Here is a 15,708-nt window from a genome sequence, read left to right as displayed (position 1 = left end):
CTACTTCGATTTTATTAAAGTAGCAAGACTTAGAGGAACACTTTATGCTGATCTGTTCTCCATGCACTCTTTCCTTATCTTCCCACATTACTCAGTTCACATTCTTCAGTTCTGACTAACAGTTTTGCTGTGTCAGCATTAGGAAACCAATTGTTTCCTACTTGTTCAACTATTCCTAAACTCCTCTTTTATTAAGAATTTTGCTTCTATTCTAGGTTGTGTTACTAAAAAAGTTATTTCTACTTGATCTTCTATGTTTCAGTGTGCACAAATGACCCCTGGATTACAACATACAGGGCATTATCAAATCCTGCATTCACCAACACTGCATCCACCATGCACCAACACCATGCACCAACACTGCATTCACCTCAGCTTCATTCCTTTACACAGGTATTCAGGGTGAGATGTAGGAGAACAACTATTTTAAGTGTCTCTGGGGACACTTGGCCAAGGGTGCTAAGACTTGATACCCTAGTTGTGGGGGAAGAATTGTTTCTTTCTGTTTATGATAATCTATTGGACTTCATTATAAAACCTATCACTTGAACACTTGAGAAGCAGGGGAGCATGTGGGGGGGGGCAGACAACATGCTGACTGCCAATGTTTCTTCTCCAATTAAGTTTTATCACTGGTTTACAGCTGTATTTTGAAGAAGCTTAAGTCTGTAGTTTTGCCTTAAATCATCATCTGCAACCTGTAGTTATAGTTTCATCTTTTCATCATCAGGTTTAGTTAAGAACATAACAAGTGCCATACTGGGTCAAACCAATTTTCCATCTAGCCTCTTTGACAGGTGCAGGAGTGGATGCTAAAGCATTGAACCAAATAGACCTGAAGTGGTCTACCCCCTATCCATTATCTTCCCTGACATCCACCATTATTGAGTTAGAGATGCCAGAGGAAACATCTCTAACCATTCTGTTCAAAAGCTATTAATAGATCTATCATCCATGATTTCTCTAGTCCCTTTTTGAAACTGGCTGTGCTGCCTGCCTCTATCACCTCCTGTGGCAATGCATTCTATAAGTTGTGTAAGCAAGTACTTTCTCTTGTTAGTTTGTAACCTTTCTCCTACTAATTTCAGTGGGTGCACCCCACTTCTCAGATTCTGTCATTTGGTGAACAGCTCCTGTTCACTTGGTCCACACCCCTCATTATTTTATAGACCTCTATAATCCCCCCCTTCAGCCTTCTCCTTTCCATACTGGAGAGCCCTACCCATTGTGGCCTCTCTTGGAATGACAGCTGCTCCATACCCCAGTGATTTTGGTTGCACCTTTTCCAATTCTGCTACAGCCTTTTTGAGACCAGAGACCAGAACTGCACACAGCACTGAAGATATGGGCACACCATGGATTTGTATAATGGCATGCTGATATTCTCTGTTTTGTTTTCTATCCCCTTCTTAATGGTGCCAAACATTTTATTGGCTTTTTTGGTTTCCACTGTACATTGAGCTATCATGTTTAGAAAACTATCTACAGTGACTCCAAGGTCTCTTTCCTGAGACTTTTCCTGAGCTAGTTCAGAACCCAGCATTATGTACATATAATTGAAGTCATCTTGCACTTAACAACACTGAAGTTCATCTTTTTTTTTTTTTGCCCACTCAGTTTAGTCAAATCTTTCTGCAGCTTGGGACTTGGTATCATTTGCAAACTTGGAGATTTCACAGTGCACCTACATGTCCAGGTCTTTGATGAAAATGGTGAAAAAAAATGGTCCCAGCACAGATCCTTGTAACATTTTTTGACCTCCCTCCATCCTGAAAACTGACAATTAGCTCTACCCTTTGATACCTACCTTTTAACCAGTTCTCAGTCCACAAAAAAGCTTCCTTCCAACCCTGTGGCAACACAGGGGGTTTTTTAAGTCTTTGCTAAGGGACCTTATCAAAATGTGTTTGACAGCCCAACTATATTATGTCAGCTGGATCCCCTTATCCACAAGATTGTTGACACCCTCAGAGAACTTCAGCATGTGGGTGAGGCAGGATTTCCATTTACAAAAATCATGCTGAGTCTGTAGATCATATTTATGCATGCAACTACTGATTTTATTTTTTATTTCTACCCACTTGCAAGGAATGGAGTTAGACTCAGTGGTCCGTAGTTCCCAGAATCACCTGAGGAGCCCTTTTTGAAGACTGGCATTATGTTGGCAGCCCACCAGCCCTCTAGCACAGAGGCCATTTGTAACAATAGGTTATATATTATTGGCAATAGTTCTGCAATTTCAACTATGAATTCCTTCAGAACTCTCAGGTAATGCCATCTTGGGCCTGGTGACTTACTAGTACTTAATTTACCAATCTGTGCTTAAATGTCCTTTGTTACCACTTCAATGTGGTCCATCTAGTCAGAGGTATCTACTAGGAAGGATTGGATTGATCTGGCATCGAGATTTTCCCACTGTCTTTTGCAGTAAACACCTATGCAAAGAATTTGTGTAGCTTTTTTGCTATGGCCTTATCATCCCTGAGTGTACCTTTTATACCCTCGTCGTCTAACTGTTCCACTGATTCTCTAGCTGGCTTCCCACTTAGACTGACTGTCCTCAAATTCTTTTTTGGCCTGCCTTATTTCACTTTTACACTTGACCTGCCAGAGTTTGTGAGCTTTCCAGTTTTTCTCATTTGGGCACACCTTCCATTTTTTCAAGGATGCCTTTTTGCCTCAAATGGCTTCCTTAATTCTGCTATCAAAGCATGCAGTAGTTTTACTGGTCTGCTTGGTGCACCCTTTGATGTTTGGTGTACGCTTTTACTAAACCTCTAAATGGTATTTTTAAACAGCTTCCAATCTGCCTGAAGGCCTTGTACATTTTTGACTGATCCTTTTAACTTATTTCTAACTAATTTCTTAATTTCTGTGTAATTTTCCTTCCTAAAGTTATAAATCGGTGTGGTGGACTGTTTTTGGTTTGCTCCCCCCGCTAGAATGTTGAATGCAGTGATGTTCGGGTTGCTATTACAGAGAGACTCACCATACCTCTTGAACAGGTCCTGTGTGTTTTTAGCTCTAGAATTGCTTCTGCCCTTGTGGGTTCCCAAATAAGTTGTTCTAGAAAGCAGTCATTTATCATATCCAGAATTGTTATCTCCATATCTTGCCCTGATGAGGTGTTTATCCAGTCTATGTGAGAATAGTTGAAGTCGCCTATTATTATCGCTTGCCCCATTCTAGCAGATTCCCTAACATCCCCACCCCCATCTCCCTCAGTATTTCATAATCAGCTTCAGTTTCCTACAAGCGTAATATTATATTTTTCTATCCAAGTATGGAATTTCTACCCACAGGGATTCTATGGTAGTTTTCCTTTCAGATAAGATTTTTATCTCCACAAGTTATATCTGGATATCTGAAAGAAACTGCCATTTTAAAATTTTACAGTGCATCTTGTGGTTCTAAGCAGACTGTGCTATTTCTTCTTGGGATTTTACTAGATTTCCTGGTAGCACTCAAAGAGATCAATCCTTTGATACCTACACTTTTATTGTTACCCTCTTTGACAGGTAGATTTCTATGCTCAGATATCCTACCTTTCTAACCACTAATTCTGGGTAGCATGTGGTTCTAATCTATTATCTATTCAGTCTGTTCTATAATGCCTTATTTTCTGCCCACTTCTCTTCTGACCCATGATTCTTCCATTAGTTTATATAGTTTTGTGCATTATCTTTATATGTAAGCTTTGAATCCTCTGTTGAGCTTTATCATGCACACTTGATTTGATTTCCATTTCTACTTTAGCTTTGATTTATCATCAGGGATTGGGTTTTCCGTTTCCCACGGAAAAAAACAGTAAACAGGGATTTTACCAGAGGCAAAACCGGATTTCTCATTTTACTGGAAAAACCCACAGATTTTGCAGTTTTGCAATGAGCTCCTCAGGGGGGTAAGGGGGACCCGCACCCCCCCGAACTGTGTGTGGGGCAGGTGTGGGCTGCCCGCTGTGGACACAGGCTCCTACCCTCTGCCCTCCCTGGGGCCTCCGCAGCCCAGCGGGTATAGCCTGGCATGGCAGGGAACAACAGAGTCGCATGGAGAAGCTGCCTGCCACTGCAAACTCTGCACTGCCCTGGTGATGCTCCCCTCTGTGCACATGGCTGCAGTGAGGGCAGTGGCATGGGGTTTGTGCCCCTCAAAGCAGTCATGCGCAGGGGGCACGTCACCAGGGCAGCACAGAGCTCGCACTAGCAGGCAGCTTCTCTGTGTGGCCCTGCTGTTCCTTGCCACACCAGGTTGCACCTGCCAGGCTGTGGAGGCTCTGGGTCAGGGCAGCAGAGTGGGAGCCCGAGCCTACAGCACAGATCTGGGGAGTGTGCACAGCCAGGCTCATCCCTGCCCAAGTCCACAGCAGGCAGCATGAAGGAGTGAGGGCAGGGGACTGTGAACCCAGGTATTTAGCCCTGGCAGCTGGGGCCCCTTCCGGCAGAGCTGGGGGAGGAGGAGCTGTCTGAGGGTGAGGGACACCAGCAAGGCTGGGGAGTGGGGAACAAGAGGCATGAGCAGGGCCAGGGGGCTGTGGGTGAGGAGTGAGGGGCAACAGCAGGGCTGGGGTGAGGCTCTGGGGGGGCCTTAATTTTAATCACAAATTTTGGGTTTTTAATTAGAGAATTTTCTATTTTTTACCAGGGAAAACCAGGATTCCTGTTTACCACACACACTTGATTTAATTTCCATTTCTACTTTAGTTTTAAATCTATGATCTATGGGAGGGGAAGCGGGTGGGGGGAAGAGAGAAAGAAAGAGAGAGAGAGAATATACAGGCCTTCAGTTTTTACCAAGAGAATCGCCATGCTGGTAGAAACCTAAAGAATGCAGATGTTGAAGCTTTTACTCCTGGAGGAAAAATGGGATCCACCAGGATTAAACTGCTCCAAGGACAGTTTTTCCCAGAACAGAATGCACACTTTCCCCTGGCTCCCTTCTTCCTGGTAACCAGGAGGAGGGGAGCCAGAGAAAAACTCCCTGTGCCTTCAAGGAATTGGGGTGACCTGGTCTGGAGGGGGTGTACAGGGCAGCTGCTCCCACTGATCCCACAGAACTAGAAAGGGGGGGCAGCTATGATAACCAGGCAGGGGCTTTGGTACACTGGCCCCTCTGCTCAGCTCCCAAGTGTAGGGAGTAGTGCTGCCCCAAGGCTTTCCCCAGGCTTGGCTCCTGACCCTTCCAGCTTTTCACCTTACTGCCTCCCACTCGTCTGGAAAGCAGGGGCAGCAAGAAGAAGCCAGTGGAGCTGGAAGCCAGGCTTGGGAAAAGCTTCTGCAAGCTCGGTTCCTTGCTCCACTGACTTTTAAATACTTAGGTGGGTAGCAGGGGCAGCAAGGGAAAGCTGGGAATATGGGAGCTCAGCTTTGGGAGGCTTTCCCTAGGGTAGCAGAAAAAAGCCTTACAGCAGAGTCCCAGGTGTGTCAAGTGGGCACGGGCTTTGCTGCTGGGCTCAGTGCACTCAGATTCTAATGCTGAGCAGATGGAGAAACACTGCGAGTCCCTGCCTGCTTCTCACACAAGGGACTCTGGTTGGAGAAGCAGGCAGGGGGCTTTATCTTGCTGCTTCAGTCCCCTGAGAGCAGGAAGACTAGAGCAGCCCACACTTTCCCAAGACCAGAATCACCCCAGTCTCAGGAAAGTGTAAAAATTATGGGGGGGCGGGAGGAAGGGGTTACAGATCTGTACGGCTTCCTTGCTTGGATTCATTTCTAGTAATGGAAATTTTCTACCGCTAGGAATGAATGTTTGTACATGGCCAAAGAAAGAGCATTCACCACCACTGCATTAACCACCAAAGTTTCTGAGGGTGTTTTCACATATACTCCGAAAGTGGGCGGAGACACTTTAATTAGAGCAGCTCTGATTAAAGCACCCACAGTGTCTCATGTATCAGTGTCCCCATGCTTCAAAATGGTGGTGGGGCACTTCAACTAAAGCTCGATCAATGAGCTTTAGTTAAAGAGCCACCACCATTTTGAAGTGTGGGGACGCTGCTACATGAGGAGGTGCACTGATTAGCATGCTCCAGCAGACTTGATTAATCAAGTCTGCTCCAACATTCTGTAATTACAGCACTTTGCAATTGGCTCCACACACATCTACAGGCACCCAGGCCTGAAGTTCAAATGCTTAACCAATGGGAAAGGCAATGAAAAGAAATCCTAAGAATGTATCAGCCAAAAGAATCCATGGTCTCCCAGATGATGTGCTTAACAAAATAATGGACCAATAATCTTCCCAGTGAAGTTTAAGAAATGGCAAAGCAATATGACAACATCTAATCTCATATATGGCTAAAAAAGGAAGGGGTTTGGCATTTTGAGCACAAAGTGTTATGAAAAGGGTTGCTCTTCCTGCTTTGGGGTCATTGCATAACACCATGACTGGAAACAAGTTGGAAAAAGAAGAACTCTTATTAATGATTGAGTTATCACAAATCTGTTAAGAGGTGAAGCAATACTCATCTCTGAACTTTGTGTGCTATCACACCTCAAATCCATCCCAGCAAGGCAGATTATAGCCTCACTTTTTGGAGTGACAGAAAGATTAAGGGTGTATCCTTGTGGTATTAGAATCCCTTAGTGTTATTAAATGAAGAAGTGAGATCACATCCTTTTCTAAAAAAGAGCTACAATAGAGAAGTTGCTGGCTCATCAATAAATAACCACTCTCCACATTGCCTTCCAATTCCTAGTATAAAATGGATGCCACAGGCCATCCTAGAAAGGGCATGGTATTATGGAGAACAGGTGAAAGTATTTTTAAATAGTCTCTCTGTACTTCAAATATTTCTAGCACTGTGAAACAAACTCATCTCTGCATATTTTCATCATGTGCAGCACAAAAGCATTACTAGCTTTACTTTAAGAATGCATTTCTTCAGAAGTAGTGTGTGCTTTTTGTATCAGAAAAAACTTAAATGAGCATGAAGTAATCCTTCTGCTTTTATTAATGATGTGGCTCAACAATCCTTTTTCAATTACTGCATCATAAAAAATAGGCTATTTATATAGTCTAGTAGCTGTTGCTTATTCAAAAGAGCCTGCTCTGCCTACAGCAGGAAATCAGAAATGAGTAACGAAACTTCTCTACAAAGGCCTGCTGTCTATAATCATGCATGCATGCATATGCACCAGTTCATACACATACTCACTGAGGGCCAGATTCTGCCACCTGCACTTGTATTATGTATGCCCCCCTCCCCACCCTTCCTCCCTCCCTCCCTCCCTCTCCTCCTCCTCCAACACTCCAAAGAACCAAGTGTTTTGTCCTGATTCAGGTGCTAATCAATATGAGTAGCAGAGGCAGAAATTAATCTAGAGTTACCTAAACATTTTAACACTGCTTCAGTGCTGATAATTTCAAGACAACAAAAACAGATTGGGATACATCATCAAACCTTCTCACCAGTGCCATAGCAAAGGGAGAGGGGGGAAAGTAGGGTGAGTGCCCCAGATGCTGAAGCGAAGGGGTGCCAACAAGCACAGCCCAGCCAGGGCAAGCAGCCTGTTGGTGGAGGGAGGGGGAGAGGTACGGGGACAGGGGAAGGGCGGCTCCCGCCATTGCATGCACTCCCGAGCAAGCATAGGGGGGTGCCCCCAGAATCTGTGAGCAGGACGAGGGTGGGCTGCTGCTACAGGCTTTATCCCAGGTGCCAAATTTCATTGCTATGGCACTGCTTCTCACTCTGAACAGTCCCAAAGTAAATCTAACATACTTAGCTTATTGTACTTCAACTTACAAACATTGCCAACAGAAGTGATATGTATTTAATATACAAAGTGTCATTATTTAACCAACACCATCAGACTGCACACCCAAAGAAAGTTCCTTTCCTTCAAGTTCAAACAAATTTATGACAATGAGGATATATTTCTCATACTGCATGTACTTTGCAGTGAATATTTATCACTGTAGCACATCACATAAAGAATAAATGAAAACATCCTTTTATGTCAACATAGTAGCTAACAAAAAGTATAAAATTGCTGTTAAAGAGACCTTTTAAAACCTGAATGATAGTCTTTCTTTTTCTTTTTTACAAAAGCAGGCAACAAATTAATCTAACTTGAAATATGTCTTGTGGTCTCTCGCTATCACTTTCAAGCTCCAGTGAGTAGCATTCTACATTCAAAAATCAACAGCTTGACCCAATTAGCCATTGTCAGTTATTGTTCAAGCGAGTCCATAATTTACTTAAAAAGTAGACTAAACAAACTCTTGTGATCCTTATTAAGCAATTCCTTATGTTTGATATTCCTCATAAGCCTCTTTATTCACTCACAAATTTTTATGTTAATTTCTGCAATATATTTATAAAGAGAAACTCTTGACATTTAAATATTGTGAACGCAATGTGAATTCTTTAGTGAAGAACGTCTGGTCATAATTTAAGGAAACAGAGGAAAACTATAACTAATTTTAAAGAATATAGAGCAGTTTCTAGTGTTTCAATCGCATTATCATAATATGCCTTTCAACCAAGCAAATATACATCTCTCAAACTTGGCACTTTAAAAACTCCATGCTTGTTAGAAAATGTTGGGCAAACACTAAATAATTACTTTAAAATGTTATTAAAAGCAATAGAATATTTTTAAAAGCGCTACTATCCCAAAAGCATATACATGTCTAACTTGTTTGTCAAGTTCAGAATGAGTAATTATAATATATGCATTTTCCCTTGAATTTTCCATGAAGATGGTTTATTTATTGCTCTCTAATAAGTTCTGGAATTGAGATGTCAGAAACAGGGGGTTCACTTCCATTTAGTTTAACCTCCTATTATAAGAAGCATGGGGGTTCAGTCCAAGTGGACTCTGGCTTCATTCCTGCATAGCCTTTAACCTTCAAACACTGGTGGGACATCCACTGACAACAATATATTTTATACCAGGAAATTAGGAGCATGGGTACCAAGGAATTCATCATTTTAATTTATATTAGACTTTACAAATGATTCTGTTGTCCATAATAAAAAGCTTCAAAGGACAATCATGATCTTGAAAGAGTCATTCGATACCAGGTCAAGTCCTGCTCACCTTATTTCTGCATCTCAATTGCTGGAATCAACAGGAATTGTATGAGGTGAACAGGATTAGGCCTTCATGACAAAACAAAGCACCAGAATCATACAACCATGGCTACTCTGTGCTCTTTCTAAATGTATATTTCAGATACTATTCAGATATACTACTAGAGGAAACTATAGTGAAACAATCAGGATGGTAGTTTAAAAACATATCAAGAGACTTGTTTTAAGGTTTCCAGAGGAATAGGAATCAGGAAAGACAAAGTAATACCCTGTAAAGCACCAGCACTCATTGAAAGGCTTTCTGGTTGGCTGTTTAAAGCCTAGACCTGACAATCACATTTGTGTCCTGTTCAGAGCCCCAGAATGACTCCACATGGGCACAAGGGACTGTCCACCACTGCCAAAGGTCAAATTGCATAAAAAGAGCTCACTTTGCAAATCACATTTGGAAAATTTAACTCAAACAGATTATTCACTGGTGTAAATTGTAGTTCCAGTACCAAAAAAAAAAATGCATTTGAACTTACAGATTTCATGATAACAAGTTTCTCTTTAGAACAGTAAGGGCTAATTTCTTTAAACTCATCTACTATTAAAAACTTCTTTTTATTAAAGTAAACCAGAAAGATGTCAATGACAAAATTGTATGCTATAAAACCAATCCAGCTTCCAGAGAAACTTACTATCACTTAGAAGACGATTTTACATTCTCTAGTGTCAAGTTGTACAATCCAAAAAAGCTTTGTTATAGGGGGAGAAAAAAGCACAGTTCTTACCTGTTTTGCCTCATGTGTAGCTTATGTCTTAAAAGCTGCTTAAAAAATTTGGCAACACAGCTGCCACCAGCTCAAAGAAGCCTGTTCTGCAGTGCACTCTGGGCTAATTACAACATTCATTTTTTTTTTTTTCAGTACAAGGATGGTGGCCTAGCTAAAGGGGAAACAGCAAAAGACCAAAATAATTATGCTTTCCAAACCCTATAGGTCTACCAATGTGAAATAAGCTGTTCACAGTAGCATACGGTAGTAACTATGGCAACAGGCTGTGGTTTGCATATATACTTTTTTAAAGAACCAAAAATTACTTTCAGATATTAAAAAAGAGAGTGGGGAAGTACTTTTGTATTTAAAGGCAAACCCCCAATTGCAGAAACTACTGTTAACATTTATAGCACACACTTAAAGGTGAAGATCTCTTGTGTTAATCAGTAATGTGAATTTTACAGTCTACCAATTAAAACTGTTTAGAGTATGACCTAATTGCTAATCTGTCCATTGACACCTGGTCTTGAAGACTGACTTGCCCTAACTGACAAGAAAACCAGCAAGGTTTCCTGGAAACTGGGTAGTGGTTCCCCCCTCCTTTTTTCTGGCCTCAGGTCCTGTACTTCCTTCCTCTTCTATGGTTGTCTGCTAGCAACAGATAAAGCCTTACAAAACTGAAACTGCTCCTATCCACAAACTCTCGTTTCATCCAGCTTCAGCCACTAAGATCATAGGGCAGGTGCAAAGTTGTAAATACGACAGACTTTTGCAGGAGTGATATACCTCAGCCTCCTTTGTTTGTTTTTTTCATCATAGCTACTGTAGTCTCTTGGTTTCCTGCACAAGTCACAACTTATTTTGAGTGAAAACATTTATGCAGCAATTATGTTACATATTAGAGAAATAACTGAATAAACTGATCTCTCTTATGTATTCAATCCTAGGATTCTGAAGGACTTTCCCAAATGGAAAGAAAGCAGCGTAAGCAAGTCCTGGAGTTAACTAAATTAGTGTTTCAACTGTTCAGTCACTGGTGGCCAAATATCAACTTCTGTGTTTTCCTTTATAATATTAAGTGTTTATTTTTTACTCATAAAGGGGGAAATGTCCACATTGGAACCTAATGTCTTGGCAGGAAAGTATGTCTGTAAGGACTAGAGACTCTTTTATATGGATCGAGACTTCCGTAACGTTCCCCAGTTCAGTGACCTTGTAGGGTAACGTGGAAATTGAATGCATGGCCTTGCAGTTCTGGAAAGTGGCTATTCCTCTCCTTAAGCACTGTGGCAACATTAACTCTTGAGCAGACTATTTCCTTTCTGAAATCCACCAGGTTCTTAAAGGGGCAATGGTGCTGTGACTGTTTCACAGCCTCTTCTTTCACATGCAACATACTTTTCCAATTTTGGGAACCTAAATGCACACAGTTACTTTTGCTTCAAGGCATACATTCTAGCGGTGCTGGTATAATTAGATGCCAAAAACAGATCAGGAACCGCCCCCCCACCCCCTTTCTTCCCTGGTCACTATAATGCAAACTGAATGTTTTTAAAGGGTTTAATCCCTCAGAGCCCTTAGAAGGATTCTGGCTAATATACCGAGAGCTTCCCTGGGAATTCCTGCTGTTAAACAGAGTCATCTCATTCTCCTGCCTCCACAAGCTCCTGGCTGTTTGTGTGGAATGCTTCAGACCTCCAATTACCAATTACCTCTATTCCCATGATGAAATAGTAGTTTCAAGACAATGTTACATTATTTAATTTCCTAGGAAATAATCATAATGCACCTTCAGATAAAGAGCTACACATCAAAACACACTGTATTTTTCTCTCTACATATGAATGCAAAATATTTTGTATATAATAAATCAAGTTTTAAGGTGGAAGCATTTTAGATAGTATGAAGAAAATTGAAGTAGCTAAAATTACTCACAGTTTAGTTGTTCCTGGGCGTGTCTACACATACACATTTACTGAGCAATAACCAAAATTACTGCGCAGTACGGGCATGCATCTACACATGCATACCCATACTGTGCAGTAAATATGGTGATGTACACTGAGTTGAGCATAAATTTGATATCTGCATCACCTAGGTATCAAATTTATGCCTGATTAGTCACTGCAGTAACACACAGGTAGACAATTTGTGCCTTAACACTGTGTGTGTGGACTAACTTGGGACTTATTTAAGCATGTTTCGACATGTCCACTGTTAACAAGTAAAACAGCACAGGCTATGATACTGGGGCCAATATCCAGGCAACCACACTGTGCAGTGTAGAGGTAGCTGGAGGTCTGCAGTTCTCCATGATTCAGAATGTGAATATCAATTCACATATTCTGAGCTGGAAAACACCTCCTGCAAATGCAGAAGGCATCATTTTGTGGTTAGGCTACTGAACTGGGACTGAGGTGTTCTTTTTACTTATTTGGTGGCAGGCTGATCTAAATTCTGTACAAAACATAGACAAAAGTTTGCTGTCTACAAGACAAATACAAATAACTGGAAAGCCGCCCTATGGAAAAATAAAGTGAAGATTTGCACAGACACACACACACGCATCTGCACACACACACACCCATCTACCTATTATTACTTTGGTCACATTGCTTGTATGCTTTTCAAAAGGGAACTTTTAAACTACATGAACAATTTTGTATGACTTGTATCTGATATTTATTTCATTACATTCATTTCATTATAAAGTGTCAAAACATCTTTGTTTATGCTTTCTAGTTCTATCATGTTCTAGAGGAAAAATACATTGTCAGATAAAATCTGTGGTCCAAATTTTTTGCTGGTTTAACTCGATTGACTAATGGAAATATATCAGCAGAGAATTTGGTTATCCACACCATACCGCTTCCACTGGATGTCTTGAATTTACTTTATGAACGTGATCCAAAGCCAATCAAAATCATTTGGACTTTTTTGTGTTGATTTCAATGCACTTTGAAGGAGAAAAATCTCTGGGTAGTCTAATGGACAACACATGCAAGGAGTTAATGGACTGAGAAAAACTGTCCCACTTAAAAAGTTTACAGCCAGACCCTTGTCTGTTGTAACTAAGCCAGTTTATAGAAGACGTGTGTATATTTAGAAAGGAGTCACATGATCATTTTAGAACCTGACCAGTAATTAAATATGGGAAATTTAGGCTCCCCATAAATTTGACTCTCCTTTTATAATTATCTACACAACAGCTGTCTATTTAGTGGTAATGAAATGAACTACCTAGGTGAAATAGAACAACTACCCAGCTGTTCAAGAGGCAAATTAGATTGCTGAGCCATAACAAGGATAAAATCAAATCTATTTAATGCATTTGGGATTTGTTGAGCTGCTTACAATGGGGGTGTGGAAAGAGGTTATACGTAGGTATCTCTATTTGGCATGATGCTGTTATCTCAATGGAGAGCTCCAAAGTTGACAGGTTAATATTAGGTCTATGCAAAACTTTGATCCCTAATTTGGTTCTGCGATGATTCGGCCCAATTCAGTGGCTGAATCTTGAAATCCAAATCAAATCAGGAGACCCCTTAATCTCTCTGAATTGAATTGGAACTGTCTGAATTGATTCGGAGAGATTTGGAAAGATTAGGGTATTTGAATATAGACACAGCTTCAAATGTTTTTTCTACATACTTCAAGGTACCAGGCAGCTTGTGAATGGTGCGATGCTGGGACAGTTGGAGCATCCCACAGGAACACAGGGGGGTCCCCAGTGCACTTGGCAGCAGACCCAAAAGTGTACCAGAAGCACTTGCATTCCTCTTCCTGGTCCGTGGGGGAGTGCACAGGGGGCCCCCCGATGCCTCCTTGGCTCAGCAACTGGTGCCTCCTGGGTCTGGTGGAATACCCGGGGTCTCCCTGGGGCTGATCACTGAGCTGGGAGGGTGCACGGAAGCCCCCCATTGTGGTTGGTGGTGGACCTGGAAGTGGACTGGGTTTGCTGCTGAGTACAAGGGGGGGTGGGGGGCATGCTCCTGTGAGACACTCCATCTGCCCCACCATCGCAGCACTCACGAGCCATGCCTGGTACCTCGAGGTATGTAGAAAAAACATTTAAAGCCATATAGTACATGGATTCTCTGAATCAGCATTGACTTTTCAGATTTGGATTCAGCTAAATCAAATCAAGGACAGTGATCCAAATCAACTAATCAAATCACTGTCCCCAATTCAGGCCAAATCTGAATCCGAATTGAATATGGCCCATTTTGCACACCCCTACTTAATATCTAATCTGTACAATCACTAAAAGATATGTGACCACTAAGATTTTGATTTCCTTCCCACCCCAACTCATCACACACTTACTATTTGCTGATTCATTATTGTATTTCTCTCAAGTCAAATACCATACATTGCCTTGATATGCATGGCATGCTTGCACAGGGAGTCAGAGCCATTCCTTTGCAAAGTACTCCCTTGGTTTTCTATGGAAATGCATTGCTTCTACCACCATTTACTATATGGATCACTTTTCAGGATGAGATCTGTTTACAAATGCTGTAGAAGTCAATCGCTATGTAAACACTGAAGTTAAAGCAGCTTTTGATCCTCCTATCCCTGATAAATTATCTCTCAAGCAGGTAGATTTGATTTTAGTGTTGATAATTTTCTGGAAAGTAGGATTTTAAGGAAAACTTTAATCAGGATTTTAAAATTAGATATGTTTCTGGCTTTTCAAGCCCAAAGCAACCTTGACATCATTCAGTCTGACTTCATTTAGAACAGGCCAGAAGAATTTCAGCAAGTTACACCTGACTTGAGCTCAATAATTTGCATTTGTCTAAACTATATCTTCCAGAAGGAGATCCAGTCTTGATCTGAAAACATCAAGAGATGGAAAATCCCTTGGTAGTTTAATCAACTTTGCCACTGAAAACAGGTTTCTTTGTTGCTAATTTGAATTTGTCTGGCTTATTTCACTTCCAGCCATCACTTCTTGTTATACTTTTCTCAGCCACATAATATCTAATGTCCCAAATGTTTTCCTAATACATTTCATAGCAAAAACCTACCACTGAGCCAAAAGAGCTTTTATCAGTGAAAGTTAGATACTGCAACCTTAGCTATACTTAGCATTTTTTTGAAAGGTCAGGCATAAAGAGCCTGCAGGGAAAGTCCTAACATCAGCTTTCCAGAAGCAGTAAATGGGTTAATGACTGATAGTTACATAATATGAAAACAAAGAAGACAGAGCTGCAAACCTTTACTTACAGGAGAAAATGGCACCAATACAAATAGGGACAATGACTAATAACATATTTTGTATGAAAAAAGACTACTTGCAGGGAAAGGATTTGCACAATTGGACCCTTGATTACACATAATAAATCTTACTGGAAAACCTACATTTATATTTACAGTAATGTAACTACTCATATGGACACTTGAAATTTGTGTTGAATCAGTATAATCACACCAGTGATTTCCTCTAAGAGAGGACATTTTCCCATATCAGAGCACTAGATCTGTTTGGAAATTGATTTAATTTCACTGGTAAAGCTCCCTTGTCTAGACGGTCTTACGCTGGGTTAAGAATTCCACAAGCTAAATCACTGTAAATCATTCAGATCAGTTTAAGAGCTCTGATGTACGAAGTTGTACCAATTTAACTGAATTGGTTTAGAAACAAGTTTTGTATGTACGCATTAGATTTTAGGTATAGAAAAAATATTTTCTGTTTTAAAAAGTAGCGATATACAAAATATAGTCCAAGAAATAAGTTTAGACTTGGGTTAGGTGAGAGGAGGTACAAAAAGAGAAGATTGAATGAAGAAGGCAGATGAAAACTCTCTATCCTTCAAACTGTAGCCCCAGCAAAGCAATCGACTTTTATATTCTGATCCATCAATTTCAGTCTAATCAACCATTATTTTTTTAAAAAGATGTGACTCT

This window comes from Crocodylus siamensis, chromosome 6, assembly GCF_052110815.1.
Source record: "Crocodylus siamensis isolate JL-2025a chromosome 6, ASM5211081v1, whole genome shotgun sequence".
NCBI classification, from domain to species: domain Eukaryota; kingdom Metazoa; phylum Chordata; order Crocodylia; family Crocodylidae; genus Crocodylus; species Crocodylus siamensis.
The sequence above is the reverse complement of the archived record's forward strand: the minus strand, read 5'-3'. Positions refer to the sequence as shown.